Source organism: Crinia signifera, chromosome 4 (assembly GCF_055691185.1).
Source record: "Crinia signifera chromosome 4, ASM5569118v1, whole genome shotgun sequence".
NCBI classification, from domain to species: domain Eukaryota; kingdom Metazoa; phylum Chordata; class Amphibia; order Anura; family Myobatrachidae; genus Crinia; species Crinia signifera.
In genome coordinates this window covers 56,724,362-56,737,574 of record NC_139220.1, presented here as the reverse complement: position 1 = coordinate 56,737,574, position 13,213 = coordinate 56,724,362, and the positions used below count along the sequence as shown (strand labels likewise).

The 13,213-nt window shown below is 41.3% G+C and overlaps 17 non-coding genes and 3 pseudogenes across 17 annotated transcripts; all 20 read right to left on the bottom strand.

The window, feature by feature from the left end:
• Window positions 1–64: 64 nt before the first annotated feature.
• LOC146076631 (5S ribosomal RNA) lies at window positions 65–183 on the bottom strand. The gene has a single exon (XR_014474031.1). It is a non-coding gene; the product is annotated as a 5S ribosomal RNA (ribosomal RNA).
• A 342-nt stretch (window positions 184–525) lies between these two features.
• LOC146076957 (5S ribosomal RNA) lies at window positions 526–644 on the bottom strand. The gene has a single exon (XR_014474341.1). It is a non-coding gene; the product is annotated as a 5S ribosomal RNA (ribosomal RNA).
• A 342-nt stretch (window positions 645–986) lies between these two features.
• On the bottom strand, window positions 987–1,105 carry LOC146076944 (5S ribosomal RNA). The gene has a single exon (XR_014474328.1). It is a non-coding gene; the product is annotated as a 5S ribosomal RNA (ribosomal RNA).
• A 340-nt stretch (window positions 1,106–1,445) lies between these two features.
• LOC146076243 (5S ribosomal RNA) lies at window positions 1,446–1,564 on the bottom strand. The gene has a single exon (XR_014473721.1). It is a non-coding gene; the product is annotated as a 5S ribosomal RNA (ribosomal RNA).
• Window positions 1,565–1,906: 342 nt separating this feature from the next.
• LOC146076620 (5S ribosomal RNA) lies at window positions 1,907–2,025 on the bottom strand. The gene has a single exon (XR_014474020.1). It is a non-coding gene; the product is annotated as a 5S ribosomal RNA (ribosomal RNA).
• Window positions 2,026–2,367: 342 nt separating this feature from the next.
• Window positions 2,368–2,486, bottom strand: LOC146077121 (5S ribosomal RNA). The gene has a single exon (XR_014474468.1). It is a non-coding gene; the product is annotated as a 5S ribosomal RNA (ribosomal RNA).
• Window positions 2,487–2,828: 342 nt separating this feature from the next.
• On the bottom strand, window positions 2,829–2,947 carry LOC146076943 (5S ribosomal RNA). The gene has a single exon (XR_014474327.1). It is a non-coding gene; the product is annotated as a 5S ribosomal RNA (ribosomal RNA).
• Window positions 2,948–3,287: 340 nt separating this feature from the next.
• On the bottom strand, window positions 3,288–3,406 carry LOC146076982 (5S ribosomal RNA). The gene has a single exon (XR_014474365.1). It is a non-coding gene; the product is annotated as a 5S ribosomal RNA (ribosomal RNA).
• A 343-nt stretch (window positions 3,407–3,749) lies between these two features.
• LOC146077046 (5S ribosomal RNA) lies at window positions 3,750–3,868 on the bottom strand. The gene has a single exon (XR_014474425.1). It is a non-coding gene; the product is annotated as a 5S ribosomal RNA (ribosomal RNA).
• A 570-nt stretch (window positions 3,869–4,438) lies between these two features.
• LOC146076244 (5S ribosomal RNA) lies at window positions 4,439–4,557 on the bottom strand. Its single transcript, XR_014473722.1, has one exon. It is a non-coding gene; the product is annotated as a 5S ribosomal RNA (ribosomal RNA).
• Window positions 4,558–4,897: 340 nt separating this feature from the next.
• Window positions 4,898–5,016, bottom strand: LOC146077071 (5S ribosomal RNA). The gene has a single exon (XR_014474449.1). It is a non-coding gene; the product is annotated as a 5S ribosomal RNA (ribosomal RNA).
• Window positions 5,017–5,362: 346 nt separating this feature from the next.
• On the bottom strand, window positions 5,363–5,481 carry LOC146077287 (5S ribosomal RNA; annotated as a pseudogene).
• Window positions 5,482–5,822: 341 nt separating this feature from the next.
• LOC146076942 (5S ribosomal RNA) lies at window positions 5,823–5,941 on the bottom strand. The gene has a single exon (XR_014474326.1). It is a non-coding gene; the product is annotated as a 5S ribosomal RNA (ribosomal RNA).
• Window positions 5,942–6,281: 340 nt separating this feature from the next.
• On the bottom strand, window positions 6,282–6,400 carry LOC146077044 (5S ribosomal RNA). The gene has a single exon (XR_014474423.1). It is a non-coding gene; the product is annotated as a 5S ribosomal RNA (ribosomal RNA).
• Window positions 6,401–6,743: 343 nt separating this feature from the next.
• LOC146077052 (5S ribosomal RNA) lies at window positions 6,744–6,862 on the bottom strand. Its single transcript, XR_014474431.1, has one exon. It is a non-coding gene; the product is annotated as a 5S ribosomal RNA (ribosomal RNA).
• A 340-nt stretch (window positions 6,863–7,202) lies between these two features.
• Window positions 7,203–7,321, bottom strand: LOC146077102 (5S ribosomal RNA; annotated as a pseudogene).
• A 344-nt stretch (window positions 7,322–7,665) lies between these two features.
• On the bottom strand, window positions 7,666–7,784 carry LOC146077050 (5S ribosomal RNA). The gene has a single exon (XR_014474429.1). It is a non-coding gene; the product is annotated as a 5S ribosomal RNA (ribosomal RNA).
• Window positions 7,785–8,124: 340 nt separating this feature from the next.
• LOC146077019 (5S ribosomal RNA) lies at window positions 8,125–8,243 on the bottom strand. The gene has a single exon (XR_014474399.1). It is a non-coding gene; the product is annotated as a 5S ribosomal RNA (ribosomal RNA).
• A 4,353-nt stretch (window positions 8,244–12,596) lies between these two features.
• On the bottom strand, window positions 12,597–12,715 carry LOC146077101 (5S ribosomal RNA; annotated as a pseudogene).
• Window positions 12,716–13,058: 343 nt separating this feature from the next.
• LOC146076901 (5S ribosomal RNA) lies at window positions 13,059–13,177 on the bottom strand. Its single transcript, XR_014474287.1, has one exon. It is a non-coding gene; the product is annotated as a 5S ribosomal RNA (ribosomal RNA).
• Between the last annotated feature and the right edge of the window lie 36 nt (window positions 13,178–13,213).

Genomic DNA, 13,213 nt, shown 5'->3' with positions numbered 1-13,213 from the left:
CCCAATTTTTTTTTTTCAATTTGAATAGCTGGGGAAATAAAAGCATTTGCCAGTAATGTCAAAAAACCTACAGCACCTGGTGTTCCCATGTGGTCTCCCACCCAAGTACTAACCAGGCCCAACACTGCTTAGCTTCCAAGATCAGACGAGATTGGGCTTATCCAGTGTGGTGTGGCTGTAGGCGAAAACCGATAACATTGTTTGCCCTTTTCTACTTCTATCTACAAGTACTCTAATGAATACGTTTCCAAACTGCATTGTTGTAGAGAAAAAAAAATGTCTTCTGGTAATTTAAAAAGACCTACAGGACCTAGTATTAGCAGATGGTCAAAAAACTACTGACCAGACACAACACTGTTTAGCTGCCACAAACAGTTGGAATTGGGCCTAAACATTGTAGTAAAGAATTAGATGAGGACTATAGAGCCTGTTTGACCTCTTTCAATTCGCTCTAGTCGTAATCCCCCAAAAAAATTTCAATTTGAATAGCTGGGGAAATAAAAGCATTTGCCAGTAATGTCAAAAAACCTACAGCACCTGGTGTTCCCATGTGGTCTCCCACCCAAGTACTAACCAGGCCCAACACTGCTTAGCTGCCAAGATCTGATGAGATTGGGCTTATCCAGTGTGGTATGGCTGTAGGTGAAAATCAATCACATTGTTTGCCCTCTTTTACTTCTATCTACAAGTAATCTAATGTATACGTTACCAAACTGTATTGTTGTAGAGAAAAAATCATGTGTTGGTAATGTAAAAAGACCTACAGGACCTAGTATTAGCAGGTGGTCAAAAAAAACTACTGACCAGGCACAACACTGTAAAGCTGCCACAAACAGTTGGAATTGGGCACAAACAGTGTAGTAAAGAATTAGATGAGGGCTATAGAGTATGTTTGACCTCTTCCAATTCTCTCTAGTAGTAATCCCTAAAAATGTTTTCAATTTGAATAGCTGGGGAAATAAAAGCATTTGCCAGTAATGTCAAAAAACCTACAGCACCTGGTGTTGCCATGTGGTCTCCCACCCAAGTACTAACCAGGCCCAACACTGCTTAGCTTCCAAGATCAGACGAGATTGGGCTTATCCAGTGTGGTATGGCTGTAGGTGAAAACCGATAACATTGTTTGCCCTTTTCTACTTCTATCTACAAGTAATCTAATGAATACGTTTCCAAACTGCATTGTTGTAGAGAAAAAATCATGTGCTGGTAATTTAAAAAGACCTACTGGACCTAGTATTAGCACATGGTCAAAAAACTACTGACCAAACACAACACTGTTTAGCTGCCACAAACAGTTGGAATTGGGCCTAAACAGTGTAGTAAAGAATTAGATGAGGACTATAGAGTCTGTTTGACCTCTTTCAATTCGCTCTAGTAGTAATCCCCCCCAAAAATTTCAATTTTAATAGCTGGGGAAATAAAAGCATTTGCCAGTATTGTCAAAAAATCTACAGCACCTGGTGTTCCCATGTGGTCTCCCAGCCAAGTACTAACCAGGCCCAACACTGCTTAGCTGCCAAGATCTGACGAGATTGGGCTTATCCAGTGTGGTATGGCTGTAGATGAAATTCAATCACATTGTTTGCCCTCTTCTACTTCTATCTACAAGAAATCTAATGGATACGTTTCCAAACTGTATTGTTGTAGAGAAAAAATCATGTGTTGGTAAAGTAAAAAGACCTACAGGACCTAGTATTAGCTGCTGGTAAAAAAAAACTACTGACCAGGCACAACACTGTAAAGCTGCCACAAACAGTTGGAATTGGGCCTAAACAGTGTAGTAAAGAATTAGATGAGGGCTATAGAGTATGTTTGACCTCTTCCAATTCTCTCTAGTAGTAATCCATAAAAAAGTTTTCAATTTGAATAGCTGGGGAAATAAAAGCATTTGCCAGTAATGTCAAAAAACCTACAGCACCTGGTGTTCCCATGTGGTCTCCCACCCAAGTACTAACCAGGCCCAACACTGCTTAGCTTCCAAGATCAGACGAGATTGGGCTTATCCAGTGTGGTGTGGCTGTAGGCGAAAACCGATAACATTGTTTGCCCTTTTCTACTTCTATCTACAAGTACTCTAATGAATACGTTTCCAAACTGCATTGTTGTAGAGAAAAAAAAATGTCTTCTGGTAATTTAAAAAGACCTACAGGACCTAGTATTAGCACATGGTCAAAAAACTACTGACCAGACACAACACTGTTTAGCTGCCACAAACAGTTGGAATTGGGCCTAAACATTGTAGTAAAGAATTAGATGAGGACTATAGAGCCTGTTTGACCTCTTTCAATTCGCTCTAGTCGTAATCTCCCAAAAAAATTTCAATTTGAATAGCTGGGGAAATAAAAGCATTTGCCAGTAATGTCAAAAAACCTACAGCACCTGGTGTTCCCATGTGGTCTCCCACCCAAGTACTAACCAGGCCCAACACTGCTTAGCTGCCAAGATCTGACGAGATTGGGCTTATCCAGTGTGGTATGGCTGTAGGTGAAAATCAATCACATTGTTTGCCCTCTTTTACTTCTATCTACAAGTAATCTAATGTATACGTTACCAAACTGTATTGTTGTAGAGAAAAAATCATGTGTTGGTAATGTAAAAAGACCTACAGGACCTAGTATTAGCAGGTGGTCAAAAAAAACTACTGACCAGGCACAACACTGTAAAGCTGCCACAAACAGTTGGAATTGGGCACAAACAGTGTAGTAAAGAATTAGATGAGGGCTATAGAGTATGTTTGACCTCTTCCAATTCTCTCTAGTAGTAATCCCTAAAAATGTTTTCAATTTGAATAGCTGGGGAAATAAAAGCATTTGCCAGTAATGTCAAAAAACCTACAGCACCTGGTGTTGCCATGTGGTCTCCCACCCAAGTACTAACCAGGCCCAACACTGCTTAGCTTCCAAGATCAGACGAGATTGGGCTTATCCAGTGTGGTATGGCTGTAGGTGAAAACCGATAACATTGTTTGCCCTTTTCTACTTCTATCTACAAGTAATCTAATGAATACGTTTCCAAACTGCATTGTTGTAGAGAAAAAATCATGTGCTGGTAATTTAAAAAGACCTACTGGACCTAGTATTAGCACATGGTCAAAAAACTACTGACCAAACACAACACTGTTTAGCTGCCACAAACAGTTGGAATTGGGCCTAAACAGTGTAGTAAAGAATTAGATGAGGACTATAGAGTCTGTTTGACCTCTTTCAATTCGCTCTAGTAGTAATCCCCCCCAAAAATTTCAATATTAATAGCTGGGAAAATAAAAGCATTTGCCAGTAATGTCAAAAAACCTACAGCACCTGGTGTTCCCATGTGGTCTCCCACCCAAGTACTAACCAGGCCCAACACTGCTTAGCTGCCAAGATCTGACGAGATTGGGCTTATCCAGTGTGGTATGGCTGTACATGAAATTCAATCACATTGTTTGCCCTCTTCTACTTCTATCTACAAGAAATCTAATGGATACGTTTCCAAACTGTATTGTTGTAGAGAAAAAATCATGTGTTGGTAAAGTAAAAAGACCTACGGGACCTAGTATTAGCTGGTGGTAAAAAAAAAACTACTGACCAGGCACAACACTGTAAAGCTGCCACAAACAGTTGGAATTGGGCCTAAACAGTGTAGTAAAGAATTAGATGAGGGCTATAGAGTATGTTTGACCTCTTCCAATTCTCTCTAGTAGTAATCCATAAAAAAGTTTTCAATTTGAATAGCTGGGGAAATAAAAGCATTTGCCAGTAATGTCAAAAAACCTACAGCACCTGGTGTTCCCATGTGGTCTCCCACCCAAGTACTAAGCAGGCCCAACACGGCTTAGCTACCAAGATCAGACGAGATTGGGCTTATCCAGTGTGGTATGGCCGTAGGTGAAAACCGATAACATTGTTTGCCCTTTTCTACTTCTATCTAAAAGAAATCTAATGGATACGTTTCCAAACTGTATTGTTGTAGAGAAAAAATCATGTGTTGGTAAAGTAAAAAGACCTACAGGACCTAGTATTAGCAGGTGGTCAAAAAAAACTACTGACCAGGCCCAACACTGCTTAGCTGCCAAGATCAGACGAGATTAGGCTTATCCAGTGTGGTATGGCTGTAGGTGAAAATCAATCACATTGTTTGCCCTCTTCTTCTTCTATCTACAAGTAATCTAATGGATACGTTTCCAAACTGTATTGTTGTAAAGAAAAAATCATTTGTTTGTAATGTAAAAAGACCTACAGGACCTAGTATTAGCAGATGGTCAAAAAACTACTGACCAGACACAACACTGTTTAGCTGCCACAAACAGTTGGAATTGGGCCTAAACAGTGTAGTAAAATATTAGATGAGGACTATAGAGTCTGTTTGACCTCTTTCAATTCGCTCTAGTAGTAATCCCAATTTTTTTTTTCAATTTGAATAGCTGGGGAAATAAAAGCATTTGCCAGTAATGTCAAAAAACCTACAGCACCTGGTGTTCCCATGTGGTCTCCCACCCAAGTACTAACCAGGCCCAACACTGCTTAGCTTCCGAGATCAGACGAGATTGGGCTTATCCAGTGTGGTATGGCTGTAGGTGAAAACCAAAAACATTGTTTGCCCTTTTCTACTTCTATCTACAAGTAATCTAATGAATACGTTTCCAAACTGCATTGTTGTAGAGAAAAAATCATGTGCTGGTAATTTAAAAAGACCTACAGGACCTAGTATTAGCACATGGTCAAAAAACTACTGACCAGACACAACACTGTTTAGCTGCCACAAACAGTTGGAATTGGGCCTAAACAGTGTAGTAAAGAATTAGATGAGGACTATAGAGTCTGTTTGACCTCTTTCAATTCGCTCTAGTAGTAATCCCCAAAAAAAATTTCAATTTGAATAGCTGGGGAAATAAAAGCATTTGCCAGTAATGTCAAAAACCCTACAGCACCTGGTGTTCCCATGTGGTCTCCCACCCAAGTACTAACCAGGCCCAACACTGCTTAGCTGCCAAGATCTGACGAGATTGGGCTTATCCAGTGTGTTATGGCTGTAGGTGAAATTCAACCACATTGTTTGCCCTCTTCTACTTCTATCTACAAGAAATCTAATGGATACGTTTCCAAACTGTATTGTTGTAGAGAAAAAATCATGTGTTGGTAAAGTAAAAAGACCTACAGGACCTAGTATTAGCTGGTGGTAAAAAAAAAAAAACTACTGACCAGGCACAACACTGTTTAGCTGACACAAACAGTTGGAATTGGGCCAAAACAGTGTAGTAAAGAATTAGATGAGGGCTATAGAGTATGTTTGACCTCTTCCAATTCTCTCTAGTAGTAATCCCAAAAAAAGTTTTCAATTTGAATAGCTGGGGAAATAAAAGCATTTGCCAGTAATGTCAAAAAACCTACAGCACCTGGTGTTCCCATGTAGTCTCCCACCCAAGTACTAACCAGGCCCAACACTGCTTAGCTGCCAAGATGTGACGAGATATGGCTTACCCAGTGTGGTATGGCTGTAGGTGAAAATCAATCACATTGTTTGCCCTCTTACTTCTATCTACAAGTAATCTAATGTATACGTTACCAAACTGTATTGTTGTAGAGAAAAAATCATGTGTTAGTAATGTAAAAAGACCTACAGGACCTAGTATAAGCAGGTGGTCAAAAAAAAACTACTGACCAGGCACAACACTGTAAAGCTGCCACAAACAGTTGGAATTGGGCACAAACAGTGTAGTAAAGAATTAGATGAGGGCTATAGAGTATGTTTGACCTCTTCCAATTCTCTCTAGTAGTAATCCCTAAAAAAGTTTTCAATTTGAATAGCTGGGGAAATAAAAGCATTTGCCAGTAATGTCAAAAAACCTACAGCACCTGGTGTTGTCATGTGGTCTCCCACCCAAGTACTACCCAGGCCCAACACTGCTTAGCTTCCAAGATCAGACGAGATTGGGCTTATCCAGTGTGGTATGGCTGTAGGTGAAAACCGATAACATTGTTTGCCCTTTTCTACTTCTATCTACGAGTAATCTAATGAATACGTTTCCAAACTGCATTGTTGTAGAGAAAAAATCATGTGCTGGTAATTTAAAAAGACCTACAGGACCTAGTATTAGCACATAGTCAAAAAACTACTGACCAGACACAACACTGTTTAGCTGCCACAAACAGTTGGAATTGGGCCTAAACAGTGTAGTAAAGAATTAGATGAGGACTATAGAGTCTGTTTGACTTCTTTCAATTAGCTCTAGTAGTAATCCCCCCCAAAAATTTCAATTTTAATAGCTGGGGGAAAAAAAGCATTTGCCAGTAATGTCAAAAAACCTACAGCACCTGGTGTTGCCATGTGGTCTCCCACCCAAGTACTAACCAGGCCCAACACTGCTTAGCTGCCAAGATCTGACGAGATTGGGCTTATCCAGTGTGGTATGGCTGTAGATGAAATTCAATCACATTGTTTGCCCTCTTCTACTTCTATCTACAAAAAATCTAATGGATACGTTTCCAAACTGTATTGTTGTAGAGAAAAAATCATGTGTTGGTAAAGTAAAAAGACCTACAGGACCTAGTATTAGCTGGTGGTAAAAAAAAAACTACTGACCAGGCACAACACTGTTTAGCTGCCACAAACAGTTGGAATTGGGCCTAAACAGTGTAGTAAAGAATTAGATGAGGGCTATAGAGTATGTTTGACCTCTTCCAATTCTCTCTAGTAGTAATCCATAAAAAAGTTTTCAATTTGAATAGCTGGGGAAATAAAAGCATTTGCCAGTAATGTCAAATAACCTACAGCACCTGGTGTTCCCATGTGGTCTCCCACCTAAGTACTTACCAGGCACAACACTGCTTAGCTGCCAAGATCAGACGAGATTGGGCTTATCCAGTGTGGTATGGCTGTAGGTGAAAACCGATAACATTGTTTGCCCTTTTCTACTTCTATCTACAAGTAATTTAATGAATACGTTTCCAAACTGCATTGTTGTAGAGAAAAAATCATGTGCTGGTAATTTAAAAAGACCTACAGGACCTAGTATTAGCACATGGTCAAAAAACTACTGACCAAACACAACCCTGTTTAGCTGCCACAAACAGTTGGAATTGGGCCTAAACAGTGTAGTAAAGAATTAGATGAGGACTATAGAGTCTGTTTGACCTCTTTCAATTCGCTCTAGTAGTAATCCCCCCAAAAAATTTCAATTTTAATAGCTGGGGAAATAAAAGCATTTGCCAGTAATGTCAAAAAACCTACAGCACCTGGTGTTGCCATTTGGTCTCCCACCCAAGTACTAACCAGGCCCAACACTGCTTAGCTGCCAAGATCTGACGAGATTGGGCTTATCCAGTGTGGTATGGCTGTAGATGAAATTCAATCACATTGTTTGCCCTCTTCTACTTCTATCTACAAAAAATCTAATGGATACGTTTCCAAACTGTATTGTTGTAGAGAAAAAATCATGTGTTGGTAAAGTAAAAAGACCTACAGGACCTAGTATTAGCTGGTGGTAAAAAAAAAAACTACTGACCAGGCACAACACTGTTTAGCTGCCACAAACAGTTGGAATTGGGCCTAAACAGTGTAGTAAAGAATTAGATGAGGGCTATAGAGTATGTTTGACCTCTTCCAATTCTCTCTAGTAGTAATCCATAAAAAAGTTTTCAATTTGAATAGCTGGGGAAATAAAAGCATTTGCCAGTAATGTCAAATAACCTACAGCACCTGGTGTTCCCATGTGGTCTCCCACCTAAGTACTTACCAGGCACAACACTGCTTAGCTGCCAAGATCAGACGAGATTGGGCTTATCCAGTGTGGTATGGCTGTAGGTGAAAACCGATAACATTGTTTGCCCTTTTCTACTTCTATCTACAAGTAATCTAATGAATACGTTTCCAAACTGCATTGTTGTAGAGAAAAAATCATGTGCTGGTAATTTAAAAAGACCTACAGGACCTAGTATTAGCACATGGTCAAAAAACTACTGACCAGACACAACCCTGTTTAGCTGCCACAAACAGTTGGAATTGGGCCTAAACAGTGTAGTAAAGAATTAGATGAGGGCTATAGAGTATGTTTGACCTCTTCCAATTCTCTCTAGTAGTAATCCATAAAAAAGTTTTCAATTTGAATAGCTGGGGAAATAAAAGCATTTGCCAGTAATGTCAAAAAACCTACAGCACCTGGTGTTCCCATGTGGTCTCCCACCTAAGTACTAACCAGGCACAACACTGCTTAGCTGCCAAGATCAGACGAGATTGGGCTTATCCAGTGTGGTATGGCTGTAGGTGAATACCGATAACATTGTTTGCCCTTTTCTTTTTTTTTTAATATTAGATTTTTATTGAAAATTTTTCAGAAACATAAACAATATAGCAGGGGGGTACAGAAAGGCAGCAAAAAACAAACATAGGGAAAAGACGGGGGGGGGGAGGTATAGGAAATACATTACATAGTAAACGTCATTGTCTCACTTAGAACAAAAGATCAGAATAATATGGAGTTTAGTACTGATAAGTCTGGGGTGCTGCTGTGCAAGGTCGGGTGGTCTGTCCCTTATAGAAAGACAGACCATCCGAGCCACCTCAAGCATAATGAGTTTGTAGAGGAGGAATATTTGTCGTTGGTTGTTTCATAGATGTAGTGTTTGTGCACCTTGTTTTGAATACCTTCTATAGACGGTATTGCCTCTGATTTCCACGCTTTAGCTATACATGCCTTGGTGGCTATTAAGACGTGGCCTAGGATATAGCGGTCGGCATCAGAAAGGTGTAGTGGGAAAACATGAAGAAGCGCTATGGTTGGGTCAGGAAGAATGAGTCGGTTCGAGATAGAGCTCATAAGATGAAATACTTCACCCCAGAGAGAACCCAGCAACGGGCATTCCCAAAATATGTGGAATATGTCCCCAATATTACCGCATTTTCTCCAGCATAGGTTAGAGGACGTAGGCCAAATCTTGTGTACTCTGGCTGGGGTGAAGTATGCTCTATGTATGAGTTTAAAGAACATTTCGGAGTGGTTGATGCAGCGGGAAATCCTAAAACAGGATTTAAAAATATTCTCCCAGTCCTCTTCATTGAAAGATTTATTTAAATCCCTCTCCCATAGGGTTTGAGATTTCAGTTTGGCCTTACTATCTATGGAAATTAAGTAAGAGTACCACCATGAAATGCCACCTTTATGTGAAAAGTCGCAGGTCTTTGTTTTAAGGAAGGTTGGAAAGTTTGGCCTAACATAAGGTGTATCAAGGTGTGAGTGTAACCAGCTTCTGATCTGAAGATAAATGAAAAAGTCCTGTTTGGGAATATGAAATTTCTGCTGTAAGTAACTGAAGGGGACAAGCTTATCCTCCACATATAAATCCCCCACTGCACTGACTCCTTGGTTGATCCACCTCTGTAGCGGTAGGTTGGGAATTAAGGATTTCAGAGCTTTAAGGGATAGAAAGGGAGCCGGAAGAACTATATTAGTTATGGAGGCTGACAGTTTATACCAGACATCTAAGGTTGCTTTAATAGATTTGCATAGGGCTGCGGGTTTCCTAGTCTCGCTTGGTGGGAGCCATAATAAGTCCGCAACAGGGATGGGGTGGGAGATTGTATTCTCCAGTACAACCCAGGGTTTGGGCTCTTTAAAATTAAACCAGTCCCTAGCCTGATTCAACACGCATGAGGCATAATAAAGTTCAATGTCTGGGTACGCCACACCCCCTTCTGTTTTGGACCGAGCTAATATCTTCTTTGCTATTCTAGGTTTAGTCCCTCTCCAGATATATTTAGCTAGGAGTTGGTTAAATTTATTAAACCAATGCTTTGGGGGGGCTCTTGGGATGGAGCGAAATAAATACATTAATTTCGGCAGGAGGACCATCTTGGCTGCAGCTACTCTCCCCAGCCAAGACACATCCTGCATCATCCAGTCTCCAGTCTGCCCTGTGAACGCCCTCAATAGAGGGCCGTAGTTACAATCGAACAGGTGACGTTCAGCCGCCAGGTTTATGCCCAGATACTTAAGTGACCGATTTTGCCACGAATAATTGTATTTTGCTTTCAAGCTATCAACGGTCTCAGCGGAACAACCCAGAGGGAGGGCTTCTGTCTTACTGGTATTTAACTTATAAAAAGAGATTTCAGAGTAGTCCTGCAGCACTTCATGGAGAGCTGGCAGGGAGACTTCGGGATCCAAGATGTTCACAAGTATATCATCCGCGAAGAGGCTGATTTTATGGGATGAGTTGCCTACTATCGGACCTCTGATACCCTCATTGCGCCTAATATGTTCAGCCAGAGGCTCGACCGCCAATGCAAAGATTAAAGGAGAAAGTGGGCACCCCTGTCGGGTACCGTTAGTTATCTTGAACCCTGAGGAAGTACAACCGTTTGCAAACACCCTGGCTGATGGGAACGAATAAAGGGCCAGGATGGAGTCAAGTATCCGGCCATGAAAGCCAAATTTTTCCAAGGTAGCTTTCATGTACCCCCAATGAAGTCTATCAAATGCCTTTTCGGCATCCAGTGAAAGGACTAAGAGAGGAATGTTCCTTGAAGCGCAGTATTCTATCACCCCCAATTCTCTGTGTGTATTATCTGGGGCTTGTCTATCCATGACAAAACCAACCTGGTCGTTTTGAATGAGGGAGGGGAGAAGAGGGCTAATGCGGTTAGCTACTAATTTGGCGTATAGTTTCAGATCAGAGTTAAGAAGCGCTATAGGTCTGTAATTCTGGACTGCGGTTGGGGGTTTTCCCGGTTTAGGGATGGTGATGATGCGGGATTCTAGCATTTCGGGGGGGAAGCATTTGGTCATAGAGGCCTCATTAAAAACTTGGAGTAGTATCGGGGATAATTGGGCTTTAAAAGTCTTATAGAAATTAGAGGGGACCCCATCTGGCCCAGGGGCTTTATCAGATGGAAGGGAGTCTATACTCGATTGGACCTCTTTTAGCGTCCAGGGTGCATTAAGGGACGTGTAGGATTCTGGGGATAAGGTAGGAAGGTTGATTTTGTCTAGAAACTTAACTATCTTCTCAGGGTGGGGCTGGCAGGTGGACGGGTCATCTTTTAAGTTGTAGAGTTTAGCGTAATAGTCAGAAAAGGCGTTGGCTATCTCGTTTGGGTCATATATTTTTAATCCCCGATCCGAATGGATCATGTGGATTTTTTCCTTTGCTCTTTTTCCTCTCAGTTTCCTCGCCAATAATCTACCTGCTCTGTTACCAAGTTGGTAGAATTTCTGGTTTAGCCTATTTACATTACGCTGAATTTCCTCCAGATAAAAGCTGTTCACCTTGTCTCTAGCTGCATTCAATCGCTTTCCCAAGGTTTTATCTGTTGGGTTAGACTTGTGCGCAGTCTCTATATTAGAAAGCTCAGCTTCTGCCTGTGCTAAGGATTTTGCATTCTCTCTTTTCAGCTTGGCTGCTATTTGTATGGCCGAACCTCTAGCTACCGCCTTAAGGGCACACCAGTGAGTAAAGGTTGTAGTGTCCTCGGGGGAGTTCTCCTGTAGATAGTATTCTATTGATGAGCAAATAGCTTGTCGAGCCTCTGGCTGAACCAGACACTGGCGACCTAGGCGCCACGGGCCCGGGGCAGTAGTCCTGCGCATTATCTCCCACTCAATGTATATAGGAGAGTGATCGGACCAGGTTCTGGGAAGAATACTGATTTTCTTAAAGGAATCTAGGGACCATTTATCAGACAAGGCTAAATCGATTCTTGAGTAAGTGCCGTGCACATGGGAGTAAAAGGTATAATCCCTTACTGAAGGGTGTTTAACCCTCCATACATCAAAAAGGTCACTTTCCGCCAGAAGCTGGCGAAGGCCTTTAGAGGGGCCTGAGGGCTGACTGGAAGACCGAGACAGATTGCGTGAGCTATCAAGAGATGGGTTTGGGACCAGGTTGAAATCACCTAGGAGCAGCATGGCTCCCCTGGCCAGTTGCTGAATTTTGGACAGGAGTTTTCTACAGAATTGGAGTTGCTTAGTATTAGGGGCATAGCACGACACTATAGTCACTTCTCTATTCTCAAGGGATCCAGTTAAGATCAGGTATCTACCCTCAGGGTCCGAGTATTGGGATAAGAGGGAGAAAGCGCAGTGTTGCGATATGAGAATCGCAACTCCGGCTTTTTTAGATGGGCCATTAGCCGTATAGCAGTGAGGGTAGTTCCTGTCAGAAAATAATGGGGGTGCTGAGTCTAAAAAATGTGTTTCTTGAACAGCTGCAATTTGGATTTTATGTTTATGGAAGTATTTAAGGGCCAATCTCCTTTTATTGGGAGAGTTGAGACCCTTGGCATTTATGGAGATGACATTAACCATTATCGTCTATTTGGAAAGCTGCTTGGTATATTGTTTGCCCTTTTCTACTTCTATCTACAAGTAATCTAATGAATACGTATCCAAACTGCATTGTTGTAGAGAAAAAATCATGTGCTGGTAATTTAAAAAGACCTACAGGACCTAGTATTAGCACATGGTCAAAAAACTACTGACCAGACACAACACTGTTTAGCTGCCACAAACAGTTGGAATTGGGCCTAAACAGTGTAGTAAAGAATTAGATGAGGACTATAGAGTCTGTTTGACCTCTTTCAATTCGCTGGGGAAATAAAAGCATTTGCCAGTAATGTCAAAAAACCTACAGCACCTGGTGTTGCCATTTGGTCTCCCACCCAAGTACTAACCAGGCCCAACACTGCTTAGCTGCCAAGATCTGACGAGATTGGGCTTATCCAGTGTGGTATGGCTGTAGATGAAATTCAATCACATTGTTTGCCCTCTTCTACTTCTATCTACAAAAAATCTAATGGATACGTTTCCAAACTGTATTGTTGTAGAGAAAAAATCATGTGTTGGTAAAGTAAAAAGACCTACAGGACCTAGTATTAGCTGGTGGTAAAAAAAAAACTACTGACCAGGCACAACACTGTAAAGCTGCCACAAACAGTTGGAATTGGGCTTAAACAGTGTAGTAAAGAATTAGATGAGGGCTATAGAGTATGTTTGACCTCTTCCAATTCTCTCTAGTAGTAATCCATAAAAAAGTTTTCAATTTGAATAGCTGGGGAAATAAAAGCATTTGCCAGTAATGTCAAAAAACTTACAGCACCTGGTGTTCCCATGTGGTCTCCCACCCAAGTACTAACCAGGCCCAACACTGCTTAGCTGCCAAGATCAGACGAGATTGGGCTTATCCAGTGTGGTATGGCTGTAGGTGAAAAGCAATCACATTGTTTGCCCTCTTCTTCTTCT